Below are 17,084 nucleotides of genomic sequence, written 5' to 3'. Positions count from 1 at the left end.
ATAAAAGAAAACATTTCTTTACAGAGGCTGCAGTAAATGGACAACCGAAAGTCTTTGCCTCCACCGCCGAGACAGAAAACCAGTTGCGACCAAACTCGCGTGGCAGTAGAAATGAAAATGACCGACAACGTGTGCTGTTCTAAATGTCCTTGTAATGTGTGGCTATAATTAGGGAAAGGTGAGGGAATTTTGGACACACCTGCGCCCAATTCCAAACCTGCTCGGATCCCCTGATAGATGGAGGCGCACCCTTCTCTAACACAGCATCTATTACTGGTTGTTAAAAAGTGGTCCTGGAATTCTGTTCCTGCCCTGGGTTACATTTGGCCTGTGAAAGGGGATTTCTAGCAATCATATAAACATACTTGGCATGTACCCTCTAATCCCATCCAAGATGAACCGTTTGGGTTTTGCTAAAACGGGACCATTAATCACATGGCGTACCCACGAGCACATGGCTGTCAGCCGGGTCCGGCACGGTGATTAACAAACTCATCACCACTTTCACGCGTCCCCTCACGCCGATGGCAACCGTGTCCAATTACTAAGCACAATAAATATTTGGAGGGATGTTTCGACATGGCAGGGAGCGCGGGTGATGAATTACCGCACGGGTATATTGTTTGGGTCGGCGTGATTAATTGTGATTTCAATAAAAGGAGGCTCATTCTCATTGTCGCCGCCCGTGTAACACCTTTTTGCTTGGAGATAATGAGCCGGCTTTATTCCAGCGGGCTTTTGGAAGGAGGAGAACAAAAAGATTGTGAGCTTTGGAGACGCTTGAACAAGACTGACCTTCTTATGAACCACGGCGATCTTCAGCAGTGGATTAGCGCATATATCGTAAAAATCGCAGTATAATGATTTTAAATTTGTGTGTGCGTTTTGTACAGTGTATACGCTAATGTGTGTTTGTATTACATAGTTTGGCCAAAAAGGAGTATTATTTTTGGTTCTCAACCAATGTTCCCTCTAAGCTGCACAGACCTCTTCTTTGCACAAGAAAATAAACCCAGCACATACAAATTAGGGCTCGAAATTGCAAATTCAGTTGCAAATTCTGGCAAAATTACAGTGGATGCAGGTAAAAATAACGCAGGTTCCCTTGGCGGTAATTTGAAGTCAATGTCAGCAGGAAATCAAGTAAAGCAAGCGTGCATGTGAGCTCGAGTTCTTGCGCCGGGAGGTTTGACTAGTCAGACGGCAGGGGGCATTATTTTTTATCACTAACACATTTAAATAAAAAGAGATACCTGTGGTTTGCTTTAATTATTGCCCGCACAGTTAATTTTTTACCTGCGTGACTATGCCAATGTTGCCGTGATAGTTTATGTCCATTTTTCGAGAACTGGCTTTTTTGGCTCGGTTCACCAAAATGAGCTGGCTCCTACAGCTTCCAAAAAGCTCTTCAGATTGTTTTACTTGATTTATTGCATATATTCAGAGGTGGGTAGTAACGGAGTATATTTACTTGGGAAATTTTGTACTGCTTGATTTATTTATTTGGTTTATTTTATTAAATCGCTTGAATTTACATTGATTATTTTAATCTAATTTTCAATTAATTGTATTTTTTGTTGATTGGATGGACTTTGATAATTTGATGATCTGATTGGTTGATTAAAAAAGTCAATGAATACGACTTTGCTACAGTTACTCAGTACTTGAGTAGTTTTTTCAGGAAGTACTTTTTTACTATTATTCAAGTAGGTATTTGAATGACTACTTTTACTTCTACTTGAGTATTATTATTCTGAAGTAACAGTACTTTTACTTGAGTAACATTTTTGGCTACTCTACCCACCTCTGCATGTTTTAACAATTATTATGTAACATTATGCACAACTAACATAAAAAAGGGGGAAAGAAAGCAAAAAAGGAAAAAGCCCAAAATGAAAAAGCATTAAACGCTAAGAAAATAAAAAACAAAAGGAGAAAAAAAAGAAAGGAAAAAAAGAAAAAAGGAGAGAAAATGTAAGAGCAGGGATTTTTTTTTTTTTTAAATGAAGCAAAAAGCTCGAAGAAAAAAAATGAAGAAATGAATAAAAGAAAAAAAGGAAATGGAGAACAAAAGAAGAAAAAGGCAGGACAATTGAAGTACAATGCTCGGAGTAAGACAAACTAAATGAGAAAAAAACATAAGTAAGAAGGGGGAGTTGATTAATAGGAGCGAAAAATACGTTTTTTAGGGTCTCTTTGATAGATCTTGTTGTGCATTTAAATAATTTCCAAACATATCAAGTCAATCTTGTTGCCAACATTGTACTTCTGCTAAAAAGTGTGAATATATACAGTTCTGTATCGTGCAACTGTCTAAATAAATCCCCCAAAATGTTAGTAATGTGTAACAGAAGATACTGTTTAAAAAAATGTAAATCTCATGCAAAAGAACAACCTTTCTAATAGTATATTATTCAATTAAATGGGAATAAATAATTTAGCATTGGCGGAAACTTGATTTGATGTCAGGTTTTGGACAAGTTTGATAAAAGATTTAGTTGCTACATGCAGAATTGATGTTGCTCACTGTTGTTTCAAGGGATGCTCACCGAATGTGTGAATGCTCAGACCCGTGGAAGATTAGAGGGAACATTGTTCTCAACATTGGTCTCAACATCTAAGCATTGGTTCTCTTTTAACTCGATAACTGCTTTCACCGTTTTCCTTCCCCTTATCCCGAAATTTCTTGGGACCAATTTTTATGGGCAGAAAAAAATAATAAAACCAACAAAATCACAACAAAATAAGAAGTTGTCCCTCTCAAATACCATTGACTGAACTGGAAGAAGAGCTCGAGCAGAACATTATCGCCATCTACAGTTCAGGGGTGTAATCGACACTCTGAATTTTTCTTCTTAGCATTATTTTGCCAAAGCAAAAGCCAGCAACCCACTAAAAACGGCTCTGTGACATCACATGGACATATTTAAAACAGCAGCTCATTTTTCTCTTGCGCTCCTCTCAGTGTTGTTAAAACCCTTGGCAGGCCTGAAAAGCAGTCTCCAATCAATTTGATTATCCATTAGTCATCGATTAATCAATTCGGTTTTTCACCTCAAAAATACTCGTTTTCATCTCTACCACAATCTTCGATAAAATGACAGCATTGCTGATGTGACACGCCTTGTCTTTAGATGTTTCTGACAATTTTTCAGAACTCCAGAACAACCAACTTCTTTTATTTGTCGTTTTACAACCTTATTACCGTCTCGATTTATAGTGCTAATATCTACCCTTTCCCTGTGCAATGAAACATTGGTGAGCAGCATAGGAGACAATAAAGTCATCCGCCTTGTTGCGTGATTAAAAACAGTGTCTGCTAACAAAATAATTGCACTTTAAAACTAATGAGGTCAACTCAGGTGCTCATTAATTATAACTTTGCACTTATTTAGATAGCCGTCTTATTGACTATGTTTATCTCAGCGTTAGGGTAAAAGGTTATGGTTGCACAGCACTAAATAAAGCTTGATCAGTACCGAAGATTTAAGGGATTAGCATAATTAAGAATAGCTTTTATTGATAGTCCCACCCTTATGGTCCGTGTCAACCAATGGCAAGGGCTCTCGAGGGGGCCGTTTGTGCACACGCACATGCCGACCTTAATTAAAAAGGGAAAAAATTAATTAAGAAATTAATGGCAGGAACGTGGAAACTATTACACACCGAATGCTTTTCACATGATGGTGGACAACACAGACCTTCATTAAGCTAAAAAAAGACAGCAAGGTATTTGATACTTGAGTAACTAAGGGAAGATTAGAAAATTGTATATAGGTTATTCAGATAGAAGTTTTATTGGAAAACACAAAACAAGATTGTGATTGTTTGGTTATGCATGCTTGCACACACTTTGAATTGGCTGTTTTCAAATGGCATCCAAATAATTGCTGCATTCCGTGCATACTTTCGTTCACATTAATAACCATCAGTAAAGTTCAGGTGTACTAATAACGGAACAATGTGTTGGATTATTAACAGTGTCACTGAGTATGCAGTGTCTATTGCATGGGTTTTCCAGCTATATTAGTTTTATTTTCTAATTATAACATTTGTACTTCTAATAATAGTATTCAATTAATTGTTATAAATGCATATTATGTGTATCGACATATTTTGATGACTTGTTGTTTTCATATGATGTTTGAATGTATTCTTTCATTCATCACTTTCCTAGTACTAAGACCTCGGTTATCACGGTTATTGGGGACCAAAACCACCCGCGATAAGTGAAAATCTGCGAAGTAGCGGCAAATTTTTTTTAATTAATTTTTTTTTTTATTATTATTTTTTTAGACCCGGTTAATGGGGAGCAAAGCCACCCACTAAAAGTGAAAATATGCGAAGTAGCGACGCCTCTTCAAAAAAAATAAATAAAAAAAAAAATCTCATCTCATTATCTGCACCGCTTATCCTTTTAGGGTCGCAGGGGGGTTGCTGTAGCCCATCCCAGCCATCCCCGGGCAGTGGGCAGGGGACACCCTGAACTGGTTGCCAGCCAATCGCAGCTGCAAATCACATTAGTTCTCGCAGCTAGCTATGTTCTTCATCGACGCACGAGCCGAGTGATCCACCGCTAAGAATCGTACAGCTGAGCAATTTTACGTCTGCCCGGGACGATCTGAGACAAATTTCAGGCCAGGGTTTTTACTGCGGGTGCCGTTCGGTCGCTCCTGCGAGCGAGCCCCTAACCCGCAGCGCGGGTACTTTCAGGGGCTATACGCACGACACCGACACAGTTACGGGGGTCCCGCGCACGTCCACCCCCTTTCGCCAGCCGCGCGCGGACGGCCGCCTGTCGTCGCGCCGCGCTACTGGGGTTACGGGGGTAGCCCGATCAACCCCGCCGCCTTTTCTCGCGTCGCACTGTGTGACGCCGACCCGGGAGCGACCACTTTAACTGAGCTAAACACAGATTGTCTACAACAGATGATAATGCTAAAATAGCTAACTTTGTCGATGGGGAAGAAGCATTAGCATTGGTGACACTTAGTATGTGTGAGTGATGAAAATGAATAGAGTTACAGGCTCGGTAATGTTAATGCAGCTAACCTAGCTGAAAACTGTTACCATAACCAAAAAGCATTAACGTTTGCCAATTACTCAACCTGAGCAGATCTGCCGCAAAAATCGGTAATGTTGTTTATCAGTCCGCCATCGTATGATTTGGCTCTGATTTCCGGCGAGAACAATTAATTTAAATGCAATCAAACATTTTGAACTCAAATCAACAACAAAAAAAACATTTATATGATTACAACCATGAGGGATATATATATGCTCTAATATGTTGTTCTTGATCATCTTTAGTCATGCTAATGTTTTAAAAAAATAATAAAATAAGAGAACAGAAAAATCATTTTTCTTAAAAAAAGAAAAAAAAGATACAAATAATGTCAGGATACATGGGCAAATGTTTTGTAAAGTTGTAAGTGTATCAAAACAATAGACAAAAATAGTGCAGTAGCATTAGCATCAACATATTTCCAAAATATATTGAGCTTAGAATACCCATTATTTTCAATCAGAGCAAACTAAGCAGCTGCTTAAAGCATCGTGACAAATAAGGCGACCTCCCAAGGGCGGTTAACTCAAATACAGGGTTTTGGGGTTTTGGGGTTTTTAAGGGTTATTGATCTATCTCCGTTATTCATTATCCATTATCCGTTATCGGTCAGTTCATAATACGCTACAAAGCCTAGGAGTCGGGACACTTACTCTCAGCCAAAAGGCCAAGCTAAGGTCCTAGCCCTAAAGCCTTGCTGCGATCATTGCGAATGCACCGTTCCCGGAGGTACTGCAATACCGGGCCGATGCGTGGAGTGGACAGAGCAAGCTCATATTCCATCTCCGAAATGCAAAAATCAAAGATTGTAACTAAATAAATAGTAGACAATCTCTTTGCTACCACATAGATAGTACACAATTCTAGAACCATAGTTGGCATACTACACTTGATCTTGGGTGGCGGTTAACTCAAATACAGTATAATCAAATATATATAATTTTTTTGTGTGATTACTACAACCAACAGAGTTGGCCATGTGATTTCTTACAATGATGTCATAAAAGACTGTGCCTTCATAAAAGCTAGGAAACATAGGTCCTGAGAACTAGATGGAGCACTGGGGGACAATATAAGGAGCATGAATGTCAAAAGTTTGGATTGGAGCAATACATTTAGATTTTTTTTTTACTCTCATTTTTTACCTTACAAGCTTTTGCACATTTTACATGGTTTTCAGGGCAGCAGTGGTTAGCGCGTGTGCGGCACAGTTTTAAGGTCTTGGGAACCTCCTGTGTGGGTTCAAATCCAGCTACCGGACTTCCTGTGCAGAGTTTGTATGTTCTCCCCTTGCTTGCGTGGGTTTCCTCCGGGCACTCTGGTTTCCTCCCACATTCCAAAGACATGCATTTCAGGTGGATTGGCCCGTCCAAATTGTCCCTAGGTGTGATTGGGCGAGCGAGTTGTCTGTCCCTGTGTGCCCTGCGATTGGCTGGCAACCAGTTCAGGGTGTCTCCTGCCCACTGCCCGATGATATTTGGGATGGGCTCCAGCACCCCCGCGACCCTACTGAGGATAAGCGGTGCAGCTAATGAGAGATAAGACATGGTTTTCAATTTTTGTTCAACTTTAAATTCTGTTTATGAATCAGATGTGTATTCTTGTTCCAGGTACCTCTGTACATTTACCTAATTATTTAAAGGCGGTGTCTGTGACTTCAAACTATTGTACTGGCTGATGCCATATTTTGGCTGAAATCCTCATTGCAGCTCCTTTTATTGCTTAAAAAAACATGTTTTACAAATTCATTTTTCTATGAGTTAACTGCGGGTGACCCATGTTTAATTACGTTTAAATAATTTTAACTACTTTGTCAGTTTAATGTTTACACTGCCTGCTGCTTTTGCAGTTAATAAATCACTTATTAAGTACAGCGATATTATAATTCAGCACCTTTATTTGACTGTGCAACTCAGGTATACTTCTTTTTGGTGTAGATGGAGTCAACTAATACATGATGCAAGACCTCAGCAGAGATTCACTCCCCTAACATGTTTTTAGATACTTATAAAAAATTAACAGAGAACCCCCTGAGCAGAGAACTGTCAGGATCACAGGAAGAACACTCCAAAAGGACGCCCCACCCACCACACCCCTCCACGACCTTTGAATGGGGTCGTTCTCCATCTGCCAAGCTGAACGGAAAGGAATGTTTGTCAATATTCTGAATCTCAAGAAAACAAGCGTAGCTGGTATGCCTAAACAGGATTTCTACTAAGAGCCACAGTAGGTGGGAAAAACCACCACCCCGCCCCTGGCGCTCCTTCAGGGGGACATGGCAGGGATTATCAAGTTAATTAATTCAAATGCTTTAACTCCTGACAAATTACTGTCTCCCTAGCAAATAGATCCAGCATGTAAACGATCAAGTTGCAATTAGCATTCTTATGATGTGATATGGTAATGGAACCACAGAGAGTCTGGGGCAGGGGTTTACGAAGGACGCCCCTGGGCGGACTGCAACTTCTTGAATCAACGTATTTAAAATTCTTGGAAGAATTATTTTTTTCCTTATATGTGATTTAAATGTTGGAAAACTACCAATTCAATTATCCGATTTTTACACAATTTTTTTCCGTACTGGAAATTACTTTATGTGCACAACTTACACCACACTCCATCACCATCTGTTATAATTGCTATGCATTACACACGAACAAGCCATTATTTTTTTTTGAATTGGTATAGAGAACATATGCTCATTATCACATCTGATGGACCATAACAGTGGGATATTAAGTTATAAACATTTTAAAATCAAATGGGACTTCAATTCATCCAGATATAAATTGAACAAATTGGTGCATCCCATTCCAAACCAATTAATATCTATAACAGCTGAAATGCTAAAATATCTACAAGTAAACCCCCACATATATTCACCTCTTGTACAGGGAATGTCAGCATATGCAATAATATTCTCATAAGACAATACTTAACAAAATTGACATTATTCTCGAAAACAAAATGGAAATGTAATTCATTATTGATTTGATGACACTGCAATGAATAAGTTGAAAACTATATTTAAAATTACCTATAGCCCCCAAAGTTAAAGAAACACACTTTAACATAATAATAATATTTATCCATCAAAAGATTTAATAAATCCATCCATCCATCCAATTTCTTCCGCTTATGCAGTCAGGTCACAGAGGCAGCAGCCTCAGCAGGGAAGCCCAGACCTCCATATCCTTAGCTAGTTCATAGAGCTCATCTGTCGGGATCCCGATTCCCAGGCCAGCCTAGGGACGTGGTCTCTCCAGCATGTGCGGTGTTGTCCCCGGCGCCTCCTGCTGGTAGGACATGCCCGAAACACCTTCCAAGGGAGGTGTCCAGGAGGCATCTTGTTGAAGGGCATCCCCTCCCACGGCTGCTAAGACGCTCTTTGGCATCCGACGCTTACAAGTGAGTATGGGTTGCTGTAAAGGTTGCTCCCGTGTCCGTAGGCAAGTAGCCCTTCTAGAGGGACGTGTCCGTGAGCTAGAGCAGTTTAAACGGAAAATGTTAGGTGCCTCGGACACCACTGCTAGCGTGGGTTGTAGCGAACCTGCTAGTCCGGTTAGCACTAGCCCTAAACGGCATGCTAATCGCGGTGAGCCAATTCAGACGCATAACAAGTTCAGCCCCCTTGCTAGTCCCACTCCACCCCGGTCTACTGGCTCCCACACCCTAGTTATAGGGGACTCCATCACCCGTAACATAAAGCTTAGCACCCCAGCCACGAGCAAACCTAGACACCAGGACAGGGCTAGCTACACCGATATAGTCATTCACGTCGGCTCTAATGATACTAGAATGAGACAATCTGAGATTACAAAGAAAAATATTGCTAGGACCTGTAATCTCGCCAGAAAGATGAGTCGGCATCGAGTAATTGTCTCTGGCCCCTTGCCTGCGAGAGGCTATGATGAGAGGTTTAGCAGACTAGTCTCGCTAAGCCGGTGGCTGGCAAGTTTTTGCAATCAGAAGGGATTTAGGTTTGTGGATAACTGGCCTGCTTTCTGGGGCCGACCTGACCTGCTGAGGAGAGACGGCCTTCACCCTAACTGGGAAGGTGCTCTCACTCTTTCTAAAAATATAGATTACTGTTTAAGCCTTCCATGACAGGGTACACAAGTGCAGGCCAGGTCACAGGTGATTAGTGAACCTGTAACCATGGGTGTGGAGTCTGTAACGCTAGAGCTAACTAGCGCTATGCTAGATTCATGCAATTCACATAGTTTTTGTAGTTTAGAGCGTTCTACTGACTGCACCATACACCCTGATTTATACTCTTCTATAGCATCTTCTTCTGTGCTTCTTACCTCTGTTTCTCCCATGTTAGGTGAGGAGGGAGAAGAAATAACATTATTTTCTACCAATAGTCATCCTGCTACTCCACCTGTCAACAATATTCCTGTGGTATGGAATTCGGGCCGCATCTGCCGTCATGCAAGGCACAAGACTCGGGACCGGCAGTCTAATCCTGTGGTGGTTACCACTAAGGTTGCCATTAAGGTTCAAAACTCGCGAAAGGTTTCAGTTCAGTCCACAGTGCTGAAGCTTGGCCTTCTGAATATTAGATCACTAGCCTCCAAAGCTTTACTTGTCAATGACCTTATTAATGAACACAATCTTAACCTTATTGGCCTTTGTGAGACCTGGTTAAAACCAAATGAGTTTGTAGTGTTAAATGAGGCTTCTCCCCCTAACTTTGTGAGTTCGCACTTGGCACGACCATGCAAAAAAGGTGGAGGTGTTGCTCTTATATCGGAAGATAAGTTGAAATTTACTCCTAATACCCCTACTAGTTTTAAAACGTTTGAAGCACTTGTTATGAGGTCCTTAATGTCAACACCAATTTATTTAGTTGTTATGTATCGCCCACCTGTACCATACTCAAATTTTTTGGAAGAATTTTCGGAACTGTTAACTGACTTAGTAACTTATGCGGACAATGTTGTAATTATTGGTGGTTTTAATGTTCACATAAACTCCCCATTAAATTCACTTGCAATTGCATTTAAGTCACTGATTGATACATTTGGTTTCAATCAAATAGTTGATGTGCCCACTCATAAAGATGGGAACACTCTAGATCTCGTCCTGACCCGTGGCGTAGTAGCCTCAAATGTTACAGTGTTACCATATCCTAATGCCATCTCTGATCACTATTTTGTTAGATGTGAGGTGCTGTTTAATGTTTACTGTGATAAGGAAAATTTAGGCTTTAGCAGTCGCAATATCCGCCCTAAAACGGTGTTAGCCTTAAAAGAATTATTACCTATGGTAACTGCAGCCTTCCCTTCGTACACTGGGTCTGTTGACTCACTTACAAACAACTTCAATACTGCTTTGGTTAATGTTCTTGATTCTGTGACACCCCTAAAGTATAAATTCCAACCCAGGAAGAATACACCTTGGTTTACTGAAGAAACTAGGTTACTCAAACAAAGTTGCAGAAAAATTGAACGAAAATCTCGCCAGAAAGATGAGTCTGGAGGTTTTTCGACTGGCCTGGTGTGACAGTTTGCTGAAATATAAAGTAGCTCTTGCCTCAGCTAAAGCTTCGTTTTTCTCTAAGATTATTGTTAAACATAAGAATAATCCGAAATTTTTGTTTGACACAGTGGCGAACTTACCAGACAACAACTTAACCCAAATGGTTGCACTTATTCTGCTAACGACATTATGGAATTTTTTAATAAAAAGATTCAACTAATCAGGAATAAAATTTTAAAAGAACGCTCTACCAGCTCAGTAGCCTAGATGGTAAGGCGCCCGCTTTGAGACTGGGAGGTCGGTGGTTCGCGCCCCGGCCGAGTCATTCCTAAGACTTAAAAAGTGGTCGGCGGCGCCCTCTGTTGGCTGCGGCTGCATCGGCTCGCTACAACGGGTCAGGTGCAATCGACATTTCGTTCTGTGTACATTGTTACACAGAATGACAATACAAGGAAATTATTATTATTATTATTATTATATCAAAGATGTGGAGGTGTTAGGTATGGACCGTGTTGGCGGTTGTTCAGAAACATTCTCCAGTTTCAATGATTTGTCCCTTGATAATCTAACACAGATGGTCAGTAGGGCCAAACAAACTACGTGCCTGCTTGATCCGTTTCCAGCTTCACTGGTGAAGGATCGGTTTGGGATCTTAGGACCATCAGTTTTAAATATTATTAATATATCGCTATCCTCGGGTATTGTTCCTGTAGCCTTCAAGTCTGCCGTCATTAAACCCACGCTTAAGCGACCTAACCTTGACCCAGAAAGCCTAGGTAATTATAGGCCAGTGTCAAATCTGCCATTTTTTGCGAAATTACTTGAAAAGGTCGTTTCACAGCAGCTAAATGACTTCATGTCAGAAAATAACCTTTTTGAAACTGTCCAGTCAGCATTTAGGGCAAATCACTCTACTGAGACAGCCATGGCTAAAGTAACCAATGATCTCCTTTTAACAATAGATTCTGGTGCCTCATCAATGTTACTGCTGCTGGATCTCAGCGCTGCTTTTGATACGGTCGACCACAACATATTATTGGTTCGTCTAGAACGCATTGGTATCTCAGGAACTGTACTCTCGTGGTTTAGGTTCTACCTGTCAGACAGGATGCAATGTGTTAACTATGGCAATCTGACCTCTAAACAATCTAATGTCCCTTGTGGTGTTCCTCAAGGCTCTGTACTTGGCCCCCTTCTTTTTAGTATTTATATGATCCCGCTTGGTGACATTATCCGCAAGTATAATATTAGTTTCCATTGCTATGCAGATGACACTCAACTGTATGTGCCACTGGAAAAAACTGGACATTTAAGTTGTAGAAATCTGAAAGGCTTGCCTTACTGAGATTCAAAGATGGATGTCAAATATTTTTTTACGCCTTAACCCAGAAAAAACTGAAATGTTGATTATTGGTCCAGCTCACTGTCGTCAGTTGTTTTCAAACACTACCCTGAACCTAGACAAATGTAATATCACCCATAGTGACTCGGTCAAAAATCTAGGTGTTATATTTGATCCTAATCAGTCGTTTCAGTTACACGTGAAAAATATTACTAGAATAGCTTTCTACCACCTCCGTAATATTGCGAAGATTTGTTCGATGCTGTCTCAATCAGATGCAGAGATTTTAATTCATGCGTTTATTACTTCTTGGCTTGATTACTGTATTGTATTGCTTTCTGGTCTCCCGATGTCTAGCATTAAAAGTTTGCAGCTGGTTCAGAATGCGGCAGCTAGACTTTTGACTAAGACCAAAAAGTTTGAGCATATTACTCCTGTATTGGCCAACTTGCACTGGCTCCCAGTCCACTTAAGATGTGACTTTAAGGTTCTCTTATTAACATATAAATGTTTGCATGGACTTGCACCCTCTTATCTCTCCGATTTGATTCCCCCCTATGTTCCTGCACGGAGTCTGCGCTCGGAAAATGCCGGTCTACTTGTGACTCCGAGAGCCAAGAAGTCTGCAGGCTCGAGAGCGTTCTCCATCCGGGCCCCGGTGTTTTGGAACGCCCTGCCTCTGGAGATAAGATCTGCAACCTCAACGGAAGTTTTTAAATCGAGGCTTAAGACACACTTCTATTCCAAAGCATATGATTGATGCCCACCTCATATTCTGTTTTGTCCTGTCTTTTTCCGACGCCTGCCTGGCTGATACGAAGGAGAAGGATGATTTGGGATGGGTCAGCGGACCAGCGTCTGACCTGCAGCATGTCAACCCCTGCATTTACCAGCTGGCAGAGACGGGAGGCAGCGTCGTGGCCGTCATAGACTTTCTGGACTGGTTTGCAGGCTGGGGGCGTCGTTGATGTCATGCACTTTCCGGACATTTTCAACATCTTACCTAATGTTTACTATTATGTGTACAGTAATGCTAATTGTAATTCACCCTGGTCAATCCTGGAAGGGGGATTACCACATGTGAGGTCCTTTCTTAAGGTTTCTCTTTTCTCCTCACACTGAGGTTTTTGAGTTGTTCCTTGCCCGCATGCTGGTTTAAGATCAGGTAATTGTGTAATTTTGTAATTGTAATCCTGTGCAGTCCTTTGAGACATTTTTGTGATTAAGGGCTATATAAATAAATTTGACTTGACTTGACTTGAGATGCCCGAGCCACCTCAACCGCCTCCTCTCATCTGACTAACATTGTGCCTATGTTTCTTGCACAATGTTGACTGCACTATGTTTACTGCTCACCTTGCACAATGTTGACTATTTTTTGCACTGTTGACTATTTTTGCACCAAATGCATTTTGCACAACCCTTACGATGCCAAACTGTATTACGATACCAACTGTATGTAACATCCTACATGCCGACATTTCTTTGTGTAAATATTGTGTAAATTATAACTATAACCGTATCCTCCTTGTTTTTACAACCTTATCTTCTCTGTTCCTTTATCTCCTTGGTTTCTTTTATCATCACTGTGAATATGTGAACTGGATTGCCATGCCCAATTTTGTTGTCACAATATGTTAACCCATTTTGTAACAATGACAATAAAGGTATATTCTATTCTATTCTATTCTATTCTCATCTCTCATCTCTCATCTCTCATCTCTCATCTCATCAGCTGCACCGCTTATCCTCAGTAGCTGGAGCCCATCCCAGAAATCATCAGGCAGTGGGCAGGGGACACCCTGGACTGGTTGCCAGCCAATCGCAGGGCACACGGGGACAGACAACTCACTCACTCAGTCACACCTAGGGACAATTTGGACCGGCCAATTCACCTGAAATGCATGTTTTTGGAATGTGGGAGGAAACCGGAGTGCCCGGAGGAAACCCACGCAAGCACGGGGAGAACATACAAACTCCGCACAGTAAGGCCGGGAGCTGGATTTGAACCCACTCAGGAGGTTCCCACGACCTCAGAACTGTGCCGCACACGCGCTAACCACTGCGCCGCCGTGCTGCCTATCTATTCTATTCTATTCTATTCTATTCTATTCTATTCTATTCTATTCTATTCTATTCTATTCTGTTCTATTCTATTCTATTCTATTTTATTCTATTCTATTTTATTCTCTTCTATTCTATTCAAAGTGGAGGAGCAGCGGCTCTACACCACATCCCTCCCAGATGACCAAGCTTCTCACCTTATCTCTAAGGGAGACCCCTGCCACCCTGCGGAGGAAACTCATTTCAGCCACTTGTATCCAGGATTGTTTTCTTTCAGCCATGACCCACAATTCGAGACCATAGGTGAGGGTAGGAATGTAGATAGACTGGTTTTGCCCCTCGGCTCAGCTCCCTCTTCACCACGAAGAAGACCGTACACGTTCCCCTTCCAGTTCATCCTACCCTTTAATAAAATCACTTTTAATAATTAAAAACAATATCTGCTCACTTTGTATATTAGATATTGAAGAAATATGTTTTCATGTCCAATTGTCCAAGAGTTCTGGCAAAAATGTGTAAACCTGTTTTTCCTAAATTGGTCAGTTTTTTTGGGTTGTGAATCTTTGAGTTGAATGAACACTTTCAGTATTCGAGGGATATTTTATAAACCTAATAATCTTGCTTTTATATTGAATCAAAAATGTCATAATTTTTATTTTTACTTTATTCATTTACTTTTTTTCCCTGTATTTCTACAGCATCTTATGTTCTCTTGAAAATGGTTAACTTTGTATTGTTATTCAACTATTCCATGCCAATTTTGTTTGTGTTTGCAATGTTCAATAAAGAATCATTGAAAAAAAAACTTCTTTAAGCAACATGTCATCTAACCTAGCTGATCCAATCAACTGTTTGCTATAGAAAACATAGAAGCACACATAAAGACTGACCATGTCATGTCATTATTACCGTATGTACTCGCATATGGGCCAAATTGAAAATTGTGTAAAACAATACTGAAACTTGGGCTTCTATAGGCTTGGATGCAAAACAAAATAAACACAAGATGGCGTAAGACAGGCATAGCCAACCAATGGCCCAGTGCTGTGCCATATTTTCATGCTCCCCCCTCGCCAGATCTCTTCCTCTTGTTCAGTCAATCAGCGTCATCCCAATTATGTTTGAAAGGGGCCACATCTAATTTTGTGTGTTTTTTTGCCTTTTTTTCTCAGAATAATGTGTCCCAAGAAATTTTGTGATAAGGCAACAGTGACAAAAACGACAGAAGAAGGAAATTATTGCAAATACAAAATAGTTTACAAGAGCGGGGTCTGTTGGTTTCACAATTTTTCTTTGAGAGCCACATTCGAGTTTTCTAGGGCAATTCGATGGTTTGCATTGACAATGCCGCTGTCCAATTAATAGCAAAGTTGCTTTGGAACAGGCTTTTAGATCACAGTTGCCCATCCCTTTTGTTGTATAAGGGAATAAATGGTGACACACATTGCCATTAAACCAAAATTATCCTTCCTCAAATGCGCACTTCAGATCTTTCGATTGAAAGGAGAAAAGGTCTGGTTTGAAGCCCCTTTCAAGTGCCGATGTTAATGCGCCGTTCGGCACCTGAGAGGTGGAGGTGGAACGTCATTGTGGACAGGAAATGGGAGCTTGAACCACTAATTTTAATACACCCTATCTTACGTATGACGCCACAGACAAAAGAATACTGCGTGCTGGTCAAAAATTTGCCAAATATTTATTTGAAATATTTCTTTCTGCAAATTTGCTAATTTGTTGTCTGCTTCTGTGGCCTTATTTGCAACATATTACTTATTATATCGGCAAAATATATTGCTATTTTCTGAAGCTAAGAAAATAACAAAATACTTTACTAATATATTATAGTAATATAGACTCGATAGACTGGCTGGCAACCAGTTCAAGGGTGTCCCCTGCTCACTGCCCGAAGATTGCTGTGATGGGTTCCAGCACCCCCGCGACCCTAATGAGGATAAGCGGTGCAGATAATGGATGGATGGATGGATAGAAGGATGGATATATATATATATATATATATATATATATATATATATATATATATATATATATATATATATATATATATATATATATATATATATATATATATATATATATATACATTCAATTACTCTTACCTGATATGAAGTGTGCACTGCAAACCCGAGTGTTTTGATGAGTTCCTTGGTTCAATCTTTTCGCTTTAAGTCATTTACCACAACTCTCTTTCTTTGATCAGGAGTGTCTGCTGGATCCTGTAAAACTTCAATTCACAACCATTAATGTTTTTTTTTCTCCGATTCTGGCACACAAACAAACAACATGACATTTAACATCAAACTAACAAAAACAAAAGCTTTGTTTCTTAAGTGTTTTTACCAGTGCGGCAATATAAAAGGTTAAGCCCCACCCACCATATACGTGACAATGTTTACAAACAAATGAAAAGGTCTATATCAAATTAGACTGTATGGCCTTATATCAGTGGTCCTCATTGCATCAATCGCAATTTACAGAGGCAGTAATGGTCGAATGAAAAATGCTTCGTATCTTATGGGACAAATAGTATCAAACGCACCATGCCAGTTTAAACATCTCAGTAACAATTTGGAGACCTCCAAAAATTGTTTATACAAGGTACGATTTGTTATAATTATACGAATGTTTGTGTTGTTTACATTGATTTTGTTGGCTATAAAAATGGTTCAAACAGTTTTGTATTTTTCTGTACATTTATGTTAATATTTTAGTTTATTCTTTCTGTGTTTATCAGGAATGATATGTTTTATATAACAAGAGTTAAGATTTTTCTTGTATTTTTTAGTTTATTTGTTGTTGCACTGAAAGGCAATATTTTTAATTAACAATTCATTGTGTGTTTTTCTATGATTTTGTATTGCTTTACATTTAAGCTGTTTAGTAAATGAGTTAAAGGTTCACTGAAGAGTGGAAAAAATGCTTTTATATTTTAGTAGAATAATAGAGTTTAAACTCTGGTGCGGTGCCACCCACTAGCAGACGTTTTCTAAGAGCTTCCAGAAGGCCCTCACTTTTTCAACTCAACACCTGATTGGTCAAACCAACAGCCTTATCGACAGCTACAGGCCGAAAGAGCAGGGGTCGGGGAACTATGGTTTGCGTGCCCTATAT

The 17,084-nt window shown here is 40.1% G+C and overlaps 1 pseudogene; it reads right to left on the bottom strand.

The window, feature by feature from the left end:
• Positions 1 to 5,772: 5,772 nt before the first annotated feature.
• On the bottom strand, positions 5,773 to 5,987 carry LOC148357251 (U2 spliceosomal RNA; annotated as a pseudogene).
• Positions 5,988 to 17,084: the final 11,097 nt, after the last annotated feature.

This window comes from Urocampus carinirostris, chromosome 11 (genome assembly GCF_059441175.1).
Source record: "Urocampus carinirostris isolate Australia breed hairy pipefish chromosome 11, RoL_Ucar_1.0, whole genome shotgun sequence".
Classification (NCBI taxonomy): Eukaryota; Metazoa; Chordata; class Actinopteri; order Syngnathiformes; family Syngnathidae; genus Urocampus; species Urocampus carinirostris.
This window is presented reverse-complemented; position numbering and strand designations above follow the sequence as displayed.